Raw genomic sequence first — 18,157 nt, 5'->3', positions numbered from 1 at the left:
TAATTATACAAATAATATTTGGAGTTCATATTACAAAGTAGATCCAGCAGTCATTTTTGGAGTCCGAACAATTGACAACCTTAGAGGCTTCAGGCAGGTGGGTTTAACACGATGGCTGGAGGCAGGGCGTTGTTTCTTGGCATAGTAAGCACCAGCATCATGAGCTTCTGCTTAAACCGCAGCATCTTGTCCTCACAACACAAACCAAACAAATATTCAGAAAGAGTTCATCACTCCGAGAATAAATAGTTGCTAGGACAATGCACGCACCGCCCACATCCCTTCTGTCATGAACTCCCCATCAAAGCACATAGTGTAGTGTAGAGTGTAGAACGGAGTGTCATCGCTGCATCCGAGCACAAGTTATACGTAAATTTGATATTCTAAGCTGCAGATCAAACATCAAAGCGGATGGACGGGGGGCGCATACCTGTTCGATGGCTCATGCATCAGGTGGTGAGCCGCCCTTTTGAATTCATCTTCTCGGACATGCCACCCTTTGAAAAACTTGTCAATGCACTTGCACAGCCCATAGAGCATCCTGTCGAGGACCCGTGCGTGCTGCCTCTCCAGCTCTAGAAGGTTCCACTGGGTACGTCTCGGATCCATCACGTGAGCAATTTTCTTCAGCATGTCGAAAACATAGAGCACATAGAAACCTCCCTCGTCCTTGAACGGCACGGTTATCTGAAAAAAGCACATACATGCAGCTGTCACGTAACATGCTAAAACATGGTTATGAACTAACGATCTACGGATCAGCTGGGGATTACCAGGCGGCATGTCTCCACATCGTATCCCAGGTGCTCCCCAACAAACAAGTTTTTTATGTAAGGATCGCTCAAGAAACCGTCGCCCACCTCCATGATCCGGGACTGCACGAAACAAGGAACAAGACGCTCAGGCCACGATAATCATGTATGGATCATTGAACTAAACATCGCCGATTCGAATTACGTACCGCAAAGTAAGGCGGCATTGGGTGATGGAAACGCGCCCTGTCTGAAGGATCGTACCACCTTGCATCTTGTTCCCTCATCATCATGTTTGCGACTTTGAAACCCTTGTCATCTAGTGTCTGACAAAAGTTTTCATAAATTTCATAGCCAGTCATTTTCACATGAGGCGGACCCTGTTGATCGACCCAGACACTGTAAAAAGGCGGGGATGCGATCAGTTAGATATAACGCTAGCTGCTGAACAGACAACATGCGATAAATTCAGTGTTTTCTCAAAACGCACTGGGACCAACAGTACCTGTTCAATACATCTGGGGCTAACTGTTGTATTTGTACCCAAGCGGCGTGGGCGACTAGAGGCGACACGAATTCGTAATTGAACTCCGGGATGCGGAATGGTGAGACACCATTCTCCGTGGAGATAACGATCTTCCTCCCATCTCCCTCCTCACCAAACCTTGCCAGCAAGTTTAACTCACGAATAGCTGCACCTGCATTGACAAGCGTCGTTCAGCTGCGACTACAAATTCAGTATCCTGACATAAGTAAATTCCATTCACAGGAACCACTTACGTCTACCTTGGTAAACAATGATCTCGTTGCTGTCCTCCACCTCCCTTTCTTTCCTCTTCCCCAGTTGCACGAAGCCATATTTTCACCAATCGGCCGCCCAGCCCCTGCATCATGCTGGCCACACCGGACAGGCTACACCACATTCTCTAATCCACCATCTAGATACAACTGGCCAAAAGACCCCATGGACATGAATATTGGCACACCCGGCAGAATGGAACTGGGGTGGTGGGTGTCGCGTGGCTGCCCAGGCAGCAAAAGGAACAGACCTGGAGGGGAAGCAACCAGTTTCTCATTTAATTCACTGAAGTAAGCATCGGCGCTGTTGGTATATGCATAAATGCTGGGTCTCACCTGTCTCGGCGTGCTCAATGTGGCCATGGGCAGAGCTCGCGGGAGCAACTGGCACTGGACGGACGGCAACTGCATCGCGTACTCCTTATTCAGCAGGCATCAATAAATTGGTAACATCTACCGCATCTATCACACTGCAAGAGGAAAACTTACCAGGACGAAGGACGCCTGCCGTGGGGATCATTTCGTCAGGCTCTCCTGCTTGTGCTCCACTCATCCTTCCCCGGAAGCACCCCCTGGTACGCACCTGCGCATTAAAACCAACAATCATTTGTTTTTTTGCCAAAAATGAACAGACACTAAATTAATGCAACGGTAGATACAGAGTACGTGCGTTGTCCTGGTTACCTGATTGCGCAGCGACTACAATCACTTGGTTTTTAAGCTCGTTTACTGAATCACCCAGGCCCAACCCATCCACGTACTTGAGCAAAGCTTGCATGTCCCGCGTTGTCATCACCCTCTCGTTAGCAAGGTGCCTTTCAATCTCTCTATGCATGTTCTCGTTCATGCAGGTGATTGTCCCGTCGTTAAGTGCAGTTAAGTTGTGAAAGAACAAAGTATTGCGCTCAGCACTAGCCAGCGCGTGCTCTTTCAGTGAGCGATCTATGAAAGCTTTTGCCTGAAACCAAACACAATGGTTAGTGCGCACCACTTCTGCAGGTGGCTAAAAAGAATGGGTTTAATGAAATCACCTCCTGGATTTGTCTCCTGACACTTTCTCTGTTCCATGGCAAGCTTTGATCCGTCATACGCCTGGCCTGTTGCATGCATGGGTCAGAACAAGGGTGGTGTGCACAAAAAAAGAAACATGGGATGAAGGCCGATGATCACCTTCATCACACCGTATCTCTTCGGAACGCTGCCTATAGCTGTATCTTTGAGTATCAGTTTTGACAAGTTGGAGGCAGTGTAGAACTTTATTCTGGGGCGCACAAGCGGGTCAGGCTAGACAGATGCAGAAGTGTCGACCGAGTCGAAATACAATGCCTGCCACGGAAGCAAACCGACTCAATTTAGTTCAAGCCCTGAACAAACATAATATTAATTCAAATTCCTACGCACGATGGAAACAGGCACCTCACCTGCAACACTAGCGGGCACCCGTACAACTGCGGCCTCTTCCCTTCACTGTGTATTGCATGGGCCGCCTGGGCTGCGCCGATGAGCTCAGAATGAACGTATCTTCCCCAGTTCACCCTGTGCAGGTTAGCCGGCTCCATGCAAATAGCATACGCCTCCGTTGGGACAGTGTGCCTCCTCTCCCTAGGACTAAAACAAGTAGCCATGCAAAGCATGGCAAAACCGACCTGGATCCTGATCTTGTCCTCTTCAGACAGGGTGGTCTGGCATGGTTTCTTCAACGCCCATCTAATGTCACCGACAGTTATGTAAAAGCTCGACGGGTGCAACCCTAGGTACTCTCTGATCTGTGCTAGCTGTGCCGTTGAAGGCGCAACATCTCTCTTTTCTATTTCTATATCTCCGCCTAGTGCAATTCCTAAGATGTTGTGGATGTCAACCTCGTTGAATGTGACGTAAACGCCATCATCTATCTTGAGTGCACCACGCTCAAGGTCTACATCTAGGAATAAACTCCAGCAGTTCTCCCGATCCACATGGGTTATGTTGCCTATAGCTAGCATCCCCCCGAGACCAATCTCCCTTACAGCATCTCTCTGTTCATCAGTAAAAAGAACAGCCGCTTCGTACACATCTTTGGGAGCGAAACTACTATCTACTGTGCATTTTGGCTGCGCGGCTTTCTTCCTAGACTCATAAACCTTGCTACAACGTGGACGGCTAGACCCGGACATCTAAACGAAACAAAGGATAGGAGAGCAAAAGAGAACAGGGAACAAGAAACAAGAGCGCCCCATCAGTATACATCCAAGCAAATGCGAGAAAGTATTACATCTAGCAAAGGGATTTTTTCTCACCTCGCAGTTGGCCGCCGCTCCGGCGACGCGCTCGCTCCAGAAGCAGAGCTCTCGCAGTGGTAGAGTACTCTGGTTCTTGGATAGATGAATGGCTTCCCTCAGACGACTCCCCCTCGGGCAAGCTCTTTCTTATGCACGCGGAGGGGAGGGGGTAGAGAGTACAGAAGAGTAATGCCTGACTAAACAGCTCTGTCTACTCGCGTCAAATCGGACTGCCAGGGCGGCAAAGCGCGATGATGGCCTGTGCTCGCTGGCTGAGCATGGATTCAAGGCGTGGTACGTCCTCTATCCGGCCAGGATCTCCTAGCATACCATGTCTATGTATTAAACTAAGCTACACGCTCGGTACGAAGAACCTTTTGCAAGCACGTAGCCGGCTGTCCAGGGCCACTACACACGCGGCCACACGTGATCCGGTCACACATGCACGCATTGAGCACCGCTGCGGCGAGTTTGAAAATCGTTCACACCAATCCATATGAAAAAAAAGAATTACGGAGTAAATCGCCCTAATCAATTCTCACAGCACTATACAGGTCGACGCCTCTTTATGTATGCAAACCACCCATCACGCGATCAAGCACAAGATGACAACCGGGGACTAAATTGCTAGGCAGCCCAAGACACAGCGAACCGGAGGAAGCATGGCCACCCATCAAAACCCGTACCCCCGCTCATATTTGTAAAACCAGAGCCACTGTTGTGATGACGGATGCAGGTCACGCAATCCTAGCGCAAGATCACCCACCCACCCCCCCATAGCACACCACTGTTCACATTTTGACTAACCTTTCCTTCGGGGAGGCACAATTTTTTTATTTATATTGGACATTCTGGGTCCATGTCATTGGTAATCTTCAGTTGGTTTCCGACCCGTGAAGATGTATGAGAGAGTAGAAAGTTGGGGTTATTCATTTTATGCAGCAACATTTACTTTCCTCTTTCTTCATCTCTTCCGGAGTGGTACCGGTGACGCCGGGGGGGGGGGGGGGGTGGGTCGGAGGGTGGTGGTGTACGTGCCCCGGTCGTATCATCGATTTCTCGTCCCGCTGAGATTCGTGTCTGATGATCGGCCGTCGACACTCTCGCGGGTGGCGGTTGTGTCAACTGCCATATCAAATAAAATGCCCCACGCTAGCATTCATAAAACATGCGGGCAGTTTAGATTCAAACCTATTGTCCGAAAAAAGGACAAGCCCTCTCGTAAACATTGTGGTAGGCTCGGGCTTTCTTTTTTTACACCGAGAACTGAAAATGTCGCCTTCGAGCCTCCGAGAATTGCATGTGGTTAGAATACACCCACTCCTACGCGGCTGTTTTGTGCCCAATAGAACTTATTATGGATTCGCTGAAGAGCGACAAATGAACTATTCGACTTTAGGTTTTTCACGAGTGCAAGTCATGTGTGGGAACACACATTTGTTCGTGTTTCGAAAAATCTCACCAGCGCATTTTTTCTGCTTCACGTGGGTGACCATGGATCGGCTTTTTCCCAGAAGGAATGGTCCGTTCAAATTATGTTCTCCTTTTCTATCTTGACGTGCACCCACTCCTACGCGGAATTTTCTTGTCGATTCGTTGAAGAGAGACATCTGGATTATTCGATTTAGGTTCTCCCCTTCCTTTTCGAAACCAACGCAAAAGGTGGGTGTAGTCATTTTTTCTTTGCGGAAAACTCGCCCTGGCTAATTTACGCCTAACGTGCGTCACCAGGGTTTGTCTTTCCCCCCAGAATTAATAGATCTTTCAAATTAGGTTTTCTTTTATGTTGAAAGCTACAAACATAATGGCGCTATTCATTCCGACTTTTTTTAAAACGAACCGACGCCATTCATTACAACTTTTATTTAACGAACGACGCCATTTCATTTCCAACTTTTTGTGTGTTGTCTATAATGCAGTTTTTATTTTTTTGCCTTTTGCAATATCACACCGTCTTTTACACACACCCAACGGATATACAGACAGCCTGTTTACATTTTTTTTCAAACCCTAAATCCTAGGATCAGACGGTAGGCCTGTACGATGCATTCGCTGTGTTCATAAAACCATAGGCAAGAAATGAATTTTTGCGCCGTCGGACATTTTTTATTCTTGAGTCGTACAAGCGTCATACACCTGGGCGCACGCGAACCGGTTACCACAGCTGGCCCATTGGGCATCAATACAGTTTGGGCCTTTTACATGCAACGCTGTCGACCTCGTCGTCGTCTTCCCATGAAGCCCACGCCCACCTGTATACTATAGCGTGAAATAGTCGATCCCCAACAGGTTCAGGTTTTATCTCTTGCGCCAGCTCTGCAGACTCATGAGGGTCGTTCTCGCCCGACCCTTCTGTTAAATCATAAACTTCTGCATCCAGGGATGCATTTGCTGCCACGCATTCTTCATTCTCACCTCCGATATCTGCCGCACGCACGCTACCCTGAAATCATAGAGTTTGTGCATCCCAACTGTAAGACTCCATGAAAGCCAGCATCGTGTTCATTGAGAATGCAACCATCGGAAAAAGCTTACATTGTTCTGAGGTTGAGCAACACCTTGTCTCCCCAACTGCCCTTCTGTACTAACTGCACGCACCTCGCGCTGTATACATAAAAAACGTAATGCATGAGGAGGGGGAACAAAACGTGCGCGCTGAAAGAAACAAAGAAGAGGCGAACGAGCACCTGAATTATTTCTGTGCTGCCTCCTGAGTATGAGCCAGCTGAAGACGAGCTCGACATGATGCTTGCTATGCCCATCTAGCACATGCACGAGGTGTTTATATAGCCCCCGCTCTAGGCGCAGGCGGATATGTTTGAATTTTGAAATCTGCAGACCCCACATAGCTGTAAGCTTGAATGCTTCATTTACCTCCGCGACCTGACGCGGGCTTAAATGCCATTTTCAAATTTACCCATGGCGCACCAGGTTACAGATGTGCTCTAGCCAGACACGCATGGACACAGCCAACCTTGTGGCAAAACAATGTGCTCCAGTTGGATGATGGGTGACTGTACAAAAAAACATGGCACCTACCGAGATGCATTTTGAAGTCAACAATGTTCGAGAACTTTTATTAATACAACAGCCAAATACAGGGGACGAGAAGTTCAGACAAACATTTTGGAAAAACTAATGAGATGGAGGAACACCGGCCATCGAGGACAAGATCGGCTTGCTGCATGTTGTTTTCCTATGCCCAGGTACTCCACACTTGCTGCATGTGCCCACTTTCCTTTCTTTTCTAGGGGCGTCACCACGGTCGGGGCAGGTGCTTGACTTGTGGCCTTTGCCCCTACAGATCGAACAAAACCTTGATCTTTTGTTGCTTCCCTTCTCATATGGAGCCTTGTCCCTGCTTGTTGTTGGCCGGCCACGTTTCTTTTTCCTTTCTGGTGCAAGCAGACTCTCATCCAGATTGATAGTAAACCTGGATGCAGCCTCAGAAAAGTCTGAATTGTAGCTATCTGCATTTGGACAGGATCCTTCTGATGCCATGTCTTTGGACGTCGGTGCCCCCTCGCCTTGGTTTGCTGGTGGATGAACCGACACCGATGTTTCTCCTATGGACGTTATGTGATTCCCTTCAACACTTCTTACAGAGCACGCCGCCTTACAAGTCTTGGTTTTCTTGCTGCAACCACCTGCAACTCCATTGTTCGAGACCTGCTGCTCAACGATGCCTAGGCCATCATTTGGTGCGCTAATCTCAGCTCCTCTCTCCCTAAGATCCACCAATCCATCCAACATGAATTTGTATGCTTCTAGGTTTCTGTCGCCCATTTTAACCACCTCCAGGGCAGTGATGTACAAAGCAGAATGTCTATAAGTGGGTGCGTCCGGCGGGCCCATGTCCTGTTGGTAATGTTTGAGATGATCCGGCAAATTATCTCTGCCATGTATGCTCCACCTCTTCAAGATGTGCCTGTGGGGAATCTCCCTAAGCCGGAGCACATTCATGACCTGTGAAGAACATATAATATCAGAAGGTGCATCGCCCAAGCAGCAGGGGAGCTACATATGCATGATAAAAAACCTAGGTAGTCAGTTTCCGCTTATTCAGATATTGGAGGTGAGATGAAATCCCTAGGTGTAGAATTGCCACCTTGCTAACCTGCAGCGAGTGACAGCAGACCATACCCATGTGCTCGAACAGGCCGCATATGCACGAGAAATACCCCAGATTATCAAACACATTGACCTCATATCGGCATTTGAACCATTTCTCTCGCTTTTCAGCCTTGACGTGGGTCACCATGTATTTCTGCTTTGGTATGATCTCTTCTACATCATAGCTTCCGGATTCATACAATATTCCTCCAAAAATCTCAAACATCTTCCTGGTGTAAATCTTGCTAGCGTGCACTTCTAGTGGGGTGTTGACCTTCAAGACAGCTCCACTCTGCAGTAAAACAACAAGAGAGAAAATATATGTCGTTAAATGCCCCACGAGTTTTTGGTTGTCGGGCGGACATTATGTGGAATTTGTCATACCAGCCCGGTTCGTTTCTCCTGGAACCCTTCTTCTTGTTCACGGTCAAACTGCAGCTTGTTATATTGCTTGACAAAAAGATTCATTGAGCAAGAAGGTGGAACATATTGTTTCAACATGTGATTTGCGCTCTCACTCCTTCCAGTACTGGTTTGCCTGGCACAGAATTTTCCTGCAAAGTATGGTTTGGCCCATTTCTGCCTTGTTTCATAAATTTGCGTCAGGTACGTGTTCTTAGTCAGTGAGTACTTCTCAAGCAACGCTGCCCACCCGTCCTCGAACTCCTCGATGGTGAGCATCTCGTGGACCAACTTGTGGAATTCTGCCCTGAAATCAGACTTCTTTGTGTAATTAGACCCCAGGCTCTCTTTGGCCTTCTTCAGGATGTGCCACTTGCACCATCTGTGTGTTGCATCTGGATATATTTCCTCAATAGCGACTTCCATCGCCCTGGCTTGGTCTACACAACACGACATACAATTCAATCATAGATCTTCACGCAACTAAAAGGGAATAACACAGATGTATTTCATTTTACCTGTCAAAATTGTAATTGGTCTTTTCCTCCCATCATCTTCACAAACTCATCAAAAATCCATTTGAAAGTGTCGACCGTCTCATCTCGCATGAGCACACCAGCATACAACACACTCTGGAAGTGGTTGTTCACGCCAACAAAAATTCCGAATGGCATATCGTATAGATTGGTCTTGTATGTTGTGTCGAATGTGACCACATCGCCAAAGTGATGGTATTGTTTTTTGCTACGCCCATTTGTCCACATGAGAGTGCGTATCCTACTTTCATCGTCTACCTGCACATTGTAAGTAAACTCGCCGTCTTGGACTTTCAATTCTGAAAAGATGGCCATAGTCTTCTGCACATCATCGTCCGCCTGCTCCCTACTCAGCTTCCCACACAGTGTCCTCAAGCATCTTTTGGTGAACGGAACGTTTTCTACCCTTCCAAAAGAAGTTGCAAGAATGCTGTAAACTTTGCTCAGGTTCACATTATTCTCTCTAAGCTGAGATACTAGCTCTCTCGTATATTTGTCAATATGCCTATGTGAAGGGAAGTGGAGTTTCTCAGCACATGTGTTCAACATCGAGTGATTGTGGCTGGACCTGAATTCGTTGATGTACCAGCCATCATCATCTGTACGCAAGAGTCTTATCATGGCTTGGCATTGACACCGTGATGATGTTGAGTTCGCCTCTTTTGGCTTGCCCTGATTTTATCAAAAAAAAAAACAAAAGCTGGTAAGTGACATGTCCGACCTTTCTGAACATGAAGCAAGAATCAGCATGATATTGTGGTTACTCACCGAGCAGCAGCACACAAACTCCTGCATGCATCTCGTTCCTTTGACATTGGTTCTGCTCTTTGCATATCTGATGCCAAACCCTGTCTCCCAGGAATAAAGATTGTAAAAATCGTAGGCCTCGATTATAGAGTCAAAAGTCATCCCAACCGATGGTGTCACCACCGTGTCTGTTTTTCTTTCGGCAAATCCTGTGAGTGCTGTTTCCAGGGCTGTCACCCTTTCAGCACTTGTTGCTCTCTCGTCTGGCATTGCCACCTTCCTGTTCCTGAACACGGCAAGGAAAGTGAGCCCATGTATGATTTATCTAAAGAGGTGTGAAGGAAAACGATAACTTGTGGCAGGAACTAGTTACCTTGTAACCCATCCAACTTTGTCATCAAGAGTCGTATATCTATTCTCCATCCTCGAAGCCCTATTGTCATCTAGATCCACATTGCCTGTTTCTGACCTAACGTCAACAGAATCCATCAAATCCGCAAATCTGCCACTGGGGTCGTCCTCGGTAACCTCTCGCAGCATGCTCAGCCTCTCCGAATCGACGCCAAAAACAGCAGAATCGGGGTAACTAGCACTCGCCCACGATAATCGCGAGCACATAGATCCATTGCTTTCCCCCATAATCGGCGGCATGCTATGGAAGACAGGGGGGTCGATTACAGTTCGTCTAGTACTATGATGCTGAGAAAACAATGGTATTCATATGGATCTTGCCGGGGATTACCTGGATTTCTCTGTTTTTGCTGAAGCCATGCCATCTCCCCCCCTTTGCGCCTCCTCCAGTGCGCAGCTTCAAGAAGATGTACAGTGCTACTGGTCGGAGACGGCTCGCCCGCTTGCTAAATGATGGTGGACCCGACGTCAGGGTGTTTATGACCACACCACCGAACGGGTGTCCTAGCGTGTCGACTAGCTAACGGACAACGCTGTATTTGTACAAAAGTAAATGCATACTGGCCCATAAATGAGAGCGTATAGCGGGCGTATCCCGGCTAAGAACAAATAAAACACTGTGCCGTATTTGCTAGTGGGGAGGAGTTGCTATATTAGCTGCCGATCGCGACGTGCTGCCGACGCACGAGATAACGACCTCGCGTGGCCGCATGTCCTCAAAATTCGCGTCGCATTTTCTTCTTCTTTTGAGATCGTCAGTGGATCTAGAGTGGGTGAACGCAGAGGTGGCAATGCATAGGGGGAATCTTGATGGCCTCCAAAGTCCAAACTAGTGCTGTTACCTTCTTGGAGATCAATCCAATGGCACATCGGATAGCATAGAAGAATCAGAAGATACAACATTTAACTAGGAAGGCAACCAGATTAGCTAGAAGAACATGATGACGACCGGTCAAACAGATAGAATCTCTCCTGCGGGCAGAGGAGAGGCGTCGACCTCGGCTGGCCGCGCGGATTTTGCCTCGGCTCTGTATTGGGTGAGGTTTGCAGGAGTAAAATGCACGTGCTTCAGTCTTTTGTTAATGAACTACTAGAAGTGTTTCTGTCTTTTGCTTATGATCACCTACAGAGCTTGTAATGGCTGTGTTCTGCTTATGATCAGGCTGTTGGATCTCTCTTTTATTTCCTAAATTATGGCTTATGTACTATCCAGGACCTACATGTGTGGTGCGGTTCAGGCAAATTCAGTTAAACAATGTTCTGTTCGATGCGGATTCAGTCATATATATGAACTTCTATTATCTTCAGTTCAGATGTGTTGTGGTTCATGCAGATTTGGTCAAATTCAGATCATTTGAGCACAAGTACTGTTGCGCTGATATTACAAATGCACAAGTTCAGTTCAGTCTCAATTGCAATATTCTTGCACATGTATTTATATCTTTTCATGCACAAGAACTCTCAGCTCAGCCATGTCATAAACTGTGCAAAAGTATGTGCAAAAGTAGTCTCAAACTGTTTATTTTCATTCAGCAAAAATGCACAGTCATACTCAAATAAATATGTGCAATGGAGAGAGCCATACACAAGACAAGTACTCTCAGTTCATGATTCAGCAAAAGGGCACAGTTATACTACACAACACAAGCACTCTCACAGCAAAAGCGGTCTCAGAACTCCACCAATTACTTGCAGTACACAAAGAAATTTCGTTTCATAACAAATCCATGTCATAACCCTGCATAGCAATGGTCGACAGACACAACCCTTCAAATTCAGAATAGCATTGCAACCTTAAACATTCGACGGCAGGAAGCTGCACTTTACCTCCATGGCAGTCAGTAGAGCAGCGGGCGTCACATCGTCGCTACAGTCTCTGACAGCCGTCGCCAGGAGGACGTGCCCGCACGACCATCTGCTCATCCATGGAAGCGGAACGCACGTGGCCCGCCTCTAGGAGCCGTCAGGGCTCTCCCCACTGTCACGCCTCATGCGGAAAGCTTGCCCCAGCAAGCCGCGGCGCGAGCCACCGCCGGCAACGGAAGGGGGAGGCGCGGTTAGGATGCCAACGGCGATGGGAGGTTCGCCGAAGATCGAACTGTCTGCAACGTTGACGCCGTGATGATTGGGGATAGCGACTGCGATTTGACCAGGGGATGAGCAAGTTGTCTTTTTTTTCATGGTAATACATGTCTCATTTATATATAGAATAAAGATCAAGTTGCATGGCATGTAAACACCAACAATGACTGAAAAGATAGGAAAATCATATGCAAAGTACAAGCGTTTGTCCCTCTCCTTCGACACCGCCGAAGCGACCACCAAAGGGTAAAAGACAGATCACCTCTTCACCCAAGCTCGACGCGACTCCTTCGTTGATCAACAGCTTTGCGGACCTCCAAAGTAGTTTGCCAGAAGCAAAATCATAGCCGTTGAAAGAACCAGACGGGGCAACATGTCCCCGGACACATCATCGTACTTCAGAACTGACACCCCCGCATGACGACGACGTCGGAGGAGGAAAACAGAACTGTCAACCTTCAACCACAGACCCAGCACAAGATACTCCATCTTCCAGCTGTCACTTGCGTAGACAACCGCCTGCGCGTACTCCTGAATGACAAAACCTCTCTGCTCCACCATGACGTCGGAGACAACGCCACAGCAACGAGGACAGAGCAAAAGGAGAGACACACCTGATGGAGTCGCCGCCGCCTCACCAACACCATCCATGAACCCAGATGCTGACGATATGAGGGATCGGCAGAGACACGATGCCATCAACTCCGAGACACCGTCATAAAAGGCATCACTGGTGTGGGAGTGGAGTTGAAGCAGATTTATTCGTCCGAGCGCTGGCCCCACCACCCCAACGACACACCACGACCTATAAATCCAAAACCTAATGCGGCTGTCTCTAATGCATAACCCCCAAACGATAGTGGTAAATCGGTAAGAGACATCATAGATCACATCATATCTGATAAAGTGCAGTTACGACGTTAGGACACACCATTATGTTGTGGTGTTCCAGGTGGCGTGAGTTGTGAAACAATTTCAAATTATTTTAAATGAAGGACAAACTCGTAACTCAAATATTCGCCTCCGTGATCAGATCGTAGAAACTTTATTTTCTTTCTATGATGATTCTCCACTTCACTCTGAAATTCTTTAAACTTTTCAAATGTTTCAGACTTGTATTTCATTAAGTAGATATACCCATAGCTACTCAAATCATCTGTGAAGATCAGAAAATAACGATACCCGCCACGTGCTTCAACACTCATCGGACCACATACATCGGTATGTATTATTTCCAATAAGTTATTAACTCGCTCCATTGTTCCGAAGAACAAAGTCGAGAGCGACCATTACCTCGATAGCTTTCAGCAAACTCACCAACAGCGGTTGGTTCCTAGACATTGTCCCATTCGACCACTGTGCAGGGGTCGCCCCGGCCGACCTGTTCTAGTCCGTGGCGCGACTAGAGGGTTCGTTCATCTGTAATCACTGCTTGGAAACTGAGGCCTCCTGCGACGGCCTCCTCCTCTTCTACCACCCCTGCTCTGAGACGTTCAACCGCTGCATCTGCAACCCGGCAGTACGCTCCTCTCCACCAGCTCAAGGGGGGATTCGTTCCTCTCGGGATGTACCCTCACCCCCTACCGGAGTACCGCTTGTTGATGTTCCGACGATGGCCTGAAGATTGCGCCTATAAGATGTAGCAAATTTGCACCTGCTTGAGAAAGTAATACCAACTGGGTCTATTTTCCTGCATTTAGTTTTTTTGGAGATACTAGATCAGCTCACAAGGGGACACCTTGTTCGGTCCTGCTCGAAGACTAATTATATTTCATATCAACGCCCCCCCTCCTCGATAGCTTCAGCAAGCTCGCCAACGGCGGCTGGTTCCGAGCTAAAGGCAGAACAAAGAAAAAGCGGTGCAGTGAGAAGTGTCGACATAGCATGTTTTATTTTTTTTAATATATTTAAAGCCACACCGAGGCGGAGGAAGGAGTAAACGAGCCAAGGCACGAGGTCAAAACCTTCAGAACAGAGTCTTTCGCCAATGGTTAGGTCACTTCAAGCAGACTATCATAATTTTGAGGAGATTGAGGCTTCTTCAGATGAGCGGTTACTCTCGGGTTTTCCGCTTTTGAGAATTCCATCACGGTATTAGGATTGAACGACCTGCTCGGCCCATAATCATTCTGGAACTCCATCACTCAGTAATGAACGATCCACTTGGCTGATCAACATATTATGTCGAAAGAAGTCTTGTGACTGCCATCTTTCACTGAAATTACTGATCAGTTGACCTGGTACTCATAGATTTCACTATGGGGTCCCAAACGATGAGCGTCATTGGTGGATAGGCCATTTCGCCAAGGAGAACGTGGCCATGACGGCAGTTTCATAGATAAAGGACCTGTGTTGTTTGCTTAGGCCCTGGGCTGGGCAATCGAGTGCACAGACAAATCAGCTGATTTCACTGAAATAATAGATGATGAACATGGTCTCATAAAATTCCAGGCCAAAGTGCCCAAGCACCTCACAGAAAAAGTGGTGCAATGAGAAGTGTCGACATAGCATACTTTATTTTTTAAATATATTTAAAAAGCGGAGGAACGGGTCCCCCCTCCCGCCGGAGCAGCGGTCGAAGGGAGAGGGGACCAGCGCCCCGGCCGGTGGAGATAGGAGGAAAGAGATCGCCTCCCTAGTCGCTTGGCTGGTGGCGGCGGCTAGGGTAGGAAACAACTTCGTTATCTCACCCTCTTCCAGTGATGACCAAGTCGTCTGACTGCGGGCCCTTGGCCGACGTGGCATACGTGATATGTATACCATACCTGCATTTTACTCGGTTACCAGGCTCTACCACAAAGCACATTCGATCATCTGAATTAAACCCCTACCAAAACCAAATCACGTTTCCAAGCCCAAATACAAACATCCAAACGCAGCATAATGATCTTAAACGAATGCAGCAACCAAACTCAGTCTAAACTGCTGTTTTGCAATTGAAATCCTTATTACTCCCTTCGTCAGAAAAAACTTGTCCCTCAAATTGATGTATCTAGCACCAAGTTAGTTCTAGATACATCCATTTGAGAAACAAGCTTGGGACAAGCTTTTTCAGACAGAGGGAGTAGGAGCTATCAGTTTCCTACTTGAAGAAAACACTACCATTCCAAAACTCAAACATAATACTCCCTCCATCCGAAAATACTTGTCCGGGAAATGAATAAAAATGGATGTATCTAGAACTGAAATACCTATAGATACATCCATTTATCCGACAAATATTTCCAAAAGGAGGCAGTACAAAACAGTAGACGCCAATTGATAAAAAAAGATCCGGTAAGATGCTATAATATGTTAATTTTTTACAAGGAAGTCATGAGCAACATGAATCAATAAGATTCACTGATTCAGTAAGTAGACCTAAGCAACAGAAAATTACAAAAAGATTCACTCAGCAATGCATTGGCTCATCAGTGCAACTTTTGGAGAATTTGATCAAACTGGAACGCATTGCGAATCAGCCCACAAGCTCGTAGCCGCAGCCTTCAACTTAAATCTTGCCAGCATTGGAACATCGAAACTCCTCTCAGCTGTGCCTCGGCAATGGGAGAAAACAGCATGACCTGTAGAGCAGATGGGTTATAAACGACAAGCCAAACTATTTCTTCTAAATAAATTGCACAGTATACACCCCAGCAGAATGCAACATCCTCCTGGGGGGATCATTATCCGAAGAGAAATGTGAACCAACAGCAGAAACCATTATCCAAAGAGAAATTGTTCATCATAGACAAGTTGAATGGTTCTTCTCATTACAGATATTATAAAGATTCAAATAAGTGGTGCATAAAGGATAGTCAGTTATCCATTTATCCTCCCAAAACATTGAACCACCCTTTCCAAGGTCCCATCTATACCCAAACTGCTTGGGCAGCCCAGGTTGCATATTCCCAAAAAGGAGAACACCCTAAAACAGAGCCTAAAAGGCAAATGTTAAGATCAAACTTTCTTAACAAAGGATTAGCATGATGGAAGGAAATAAAGCAGGTTCTAGCGGGGCCGTAACTTGGATCCCTACATGTATCATGTGAAATGTGTCCCCATCCCCAAAGTACAAAGCATTACCAAACTACTCCCTCTGTAAACTAATATAAGTGTGTTTAGATCACTAAAGTAGTAATCTAAATGCTCTTATATTAGTTTAAGGAGGGAGTACTTGTTTAAGTACAAAAATTACAGAGCTACGAAATTAAGAGCCAATTCCACATAGCTGCAGATTTAAGACTTTCGGGGTATGCTACGCAGGCCTGGATTCAATAAAGAAGTGCAACATAAAACTGCACTTTTTAAAAACAAATAGAATCTAGACATGTAGATCTACGAAACATGTCTTTACACGTGGAATTTCAGCAACACAAATTCTCCCAAAATAGTAGCTCGTAGTGGTAAGTGAGGTATAGTATGTACATTGAGTCTGTAATTCAAGTAATTTACTCAAAATATATGTGCCGTACAAAGTTCCATCAGAATGGCAAGCTTTAGCTAACAAAAAAACTAACACCGAGAGAAGCATAGACCTGACAATACACTTTAAACTCTAGTAATTGTGTGCTAGTAAACTTCATGTTCCCTATTCAAACTCACATAAAATAGGACATTATCTCAGGCCTGTTTCGCAACTAAAAATTGGCTCTAGCAGATTGAATGACAAGAATATAAATCCATGATGTAAAATACATATGTGATTTATGTTCACATGTACAAGTGTAAAAAATGGCATCAGACCATAACATCAAGCTTCACTGGTCGGAAAATACAAGTGTGTACAAGGTACTTACTCTGCAGTTAACTATCCATTGCCTCTTCGTATCTCTGATGAGGCTGATCAATACTGTATTTAGAAGAAATTTTGATTATTTTCTATGCACTTTATTTGCCAAATTTGAACAAATATGAAGAAAAAACTTACTACTCTGGAGTTCCACACTGTAAGAATAGGAGGACAAAGGCCGTGGCATGAGCAAAGAACATCCCAAACTCCTTCCCTACCATATGGCCCACATTCTCTGGATTATCCATTTTCTGGTCCTGTGTAGTTTGCATGTAAAGACACTGTTTAATGTATATGCCTCAAATTTTATGTATCCATGAAACCAAGGGATCTCATCACACTACCTGGGCAGATAATGGTAGTAGAGGCAGCACTGGTGCAGCATTTGGCCACTTGGTCATTCGCCACTGGGTATCACCTGGAACCGTCGGCCAGAACCACTGCCCTTGAGCAGGCTGCCACACCTAGCCCCATTCCCCCTCAGGAGTAATGATCATCCATCGCCAACGCCCTGCACCATGGGGTGGCACTTGCTGAATCTCCCCTAGCAGAGCTCCCCTTGGCCCCTGAAATGACAGAAGAGGTAAAATTTACAACGTTGCTTTGTCTCCAGCCCAAATGTGACATTTTTTTACAACAAACATAGTAATATGTATACCTTTGTTTTTTCAGGTGCATGAACTCTGTTGTTTCTTCCAAAATTGTATAATGACTCAGGTGTACCTGTATATCCTCTCCTTGGAGGTACCCCTGCCTGCCTACTCTGCCACCACATAATTTCATAAAAGATCGGATTTTGTTCGGCTTGATCAGGCCAATTTTGACCAACTACTGCAATCTGGTCAATCAGTAAATCATTCCAAGCTTGTCGAAGGAGAGTATTAAATGCGCGTACGTCATCCTGCCCAAGATGATTTTTTGCTGTTGCAAGTGCTGAAAACAGCGAATACGTATGACCCGGCAATGAGAACGAGAAGTGATGGTATATCAGACGAATGAACCTAGATTGGAACACAATTGATGGTCCAATTCCTAATGGGACATTAGTGGTAATATAATGAAGATGGTCTGTGAATAGTGCAGGCACGTTTCCAGGTTGGTTTCCTTCACAGTAGTATGGCAGCAAAGCATTGCTCAAGGCTCTAAGATCAATAAGGAGGTCATGAAAACCAAGAGTCTTGTGGAGTGCAGGTATGCCCATCATAAATAATTCACCAGCGACCAGGAAATTGCTTACAGAAAATGATCCATGCCAGCAATACCCTCGATTGAATGTATCAATGACAA

The 18,157-nt window shown here is 46.3% G+C and overlaps 1 long non-coding RNA gene and 1 pseudogene across 1 annotated transcript; both read right to left on the bottom strand.

The window, feature by feature from the left end:
* Positions 1-89: 89 nt before the first annotated feature.
* Positions 90-10,146, bottom strand: LOC125554529 (uncharacterized; annotated as a pseudogene).
* A 5,216-nt stretch (positions 10,147-15,362) lies between these two features.
* On the bottom strand, positions 15,363-17,642 carry LOC125553425 (uncharacterized). The gene is made up of 5 exons (XR_015611411.1): positions 17,529-17,642; positions 17,215-17,436; positions 17,009-17,127; positions 16,878-16,930; positions 15,363-15,662 (listed from the first exon to the last, which is right to left on the bottom strand). It is a non-coding gene; the product is annotated as an uncharacterized LOC125553425 (long non-coding RNA).
* Between the last annotated feature and the right edge of the window lie 515 nt (positions 17,643-18,157).

The sequence above is a fragment of the Triticum urartu genome, chromosome 7A (assembly GCF_056163025.1).
Source record: "Triticum urartu cultivar PI428250 chromosome 7A, HENAU_Tu73, whole genome shotgun sequence".
NCBI classification, from domain to species: Eukaryota; Viridiplantae; Streptophyta; class Magnoliopsida; order Poales; family Poaceae; genus Triticum; species Triticum urartu.
The sequence above is the reverse complement of the archived record's forward strand: the minus strand, read 5'-3'. Positions and strand labels throughout refer to the sequence as shown.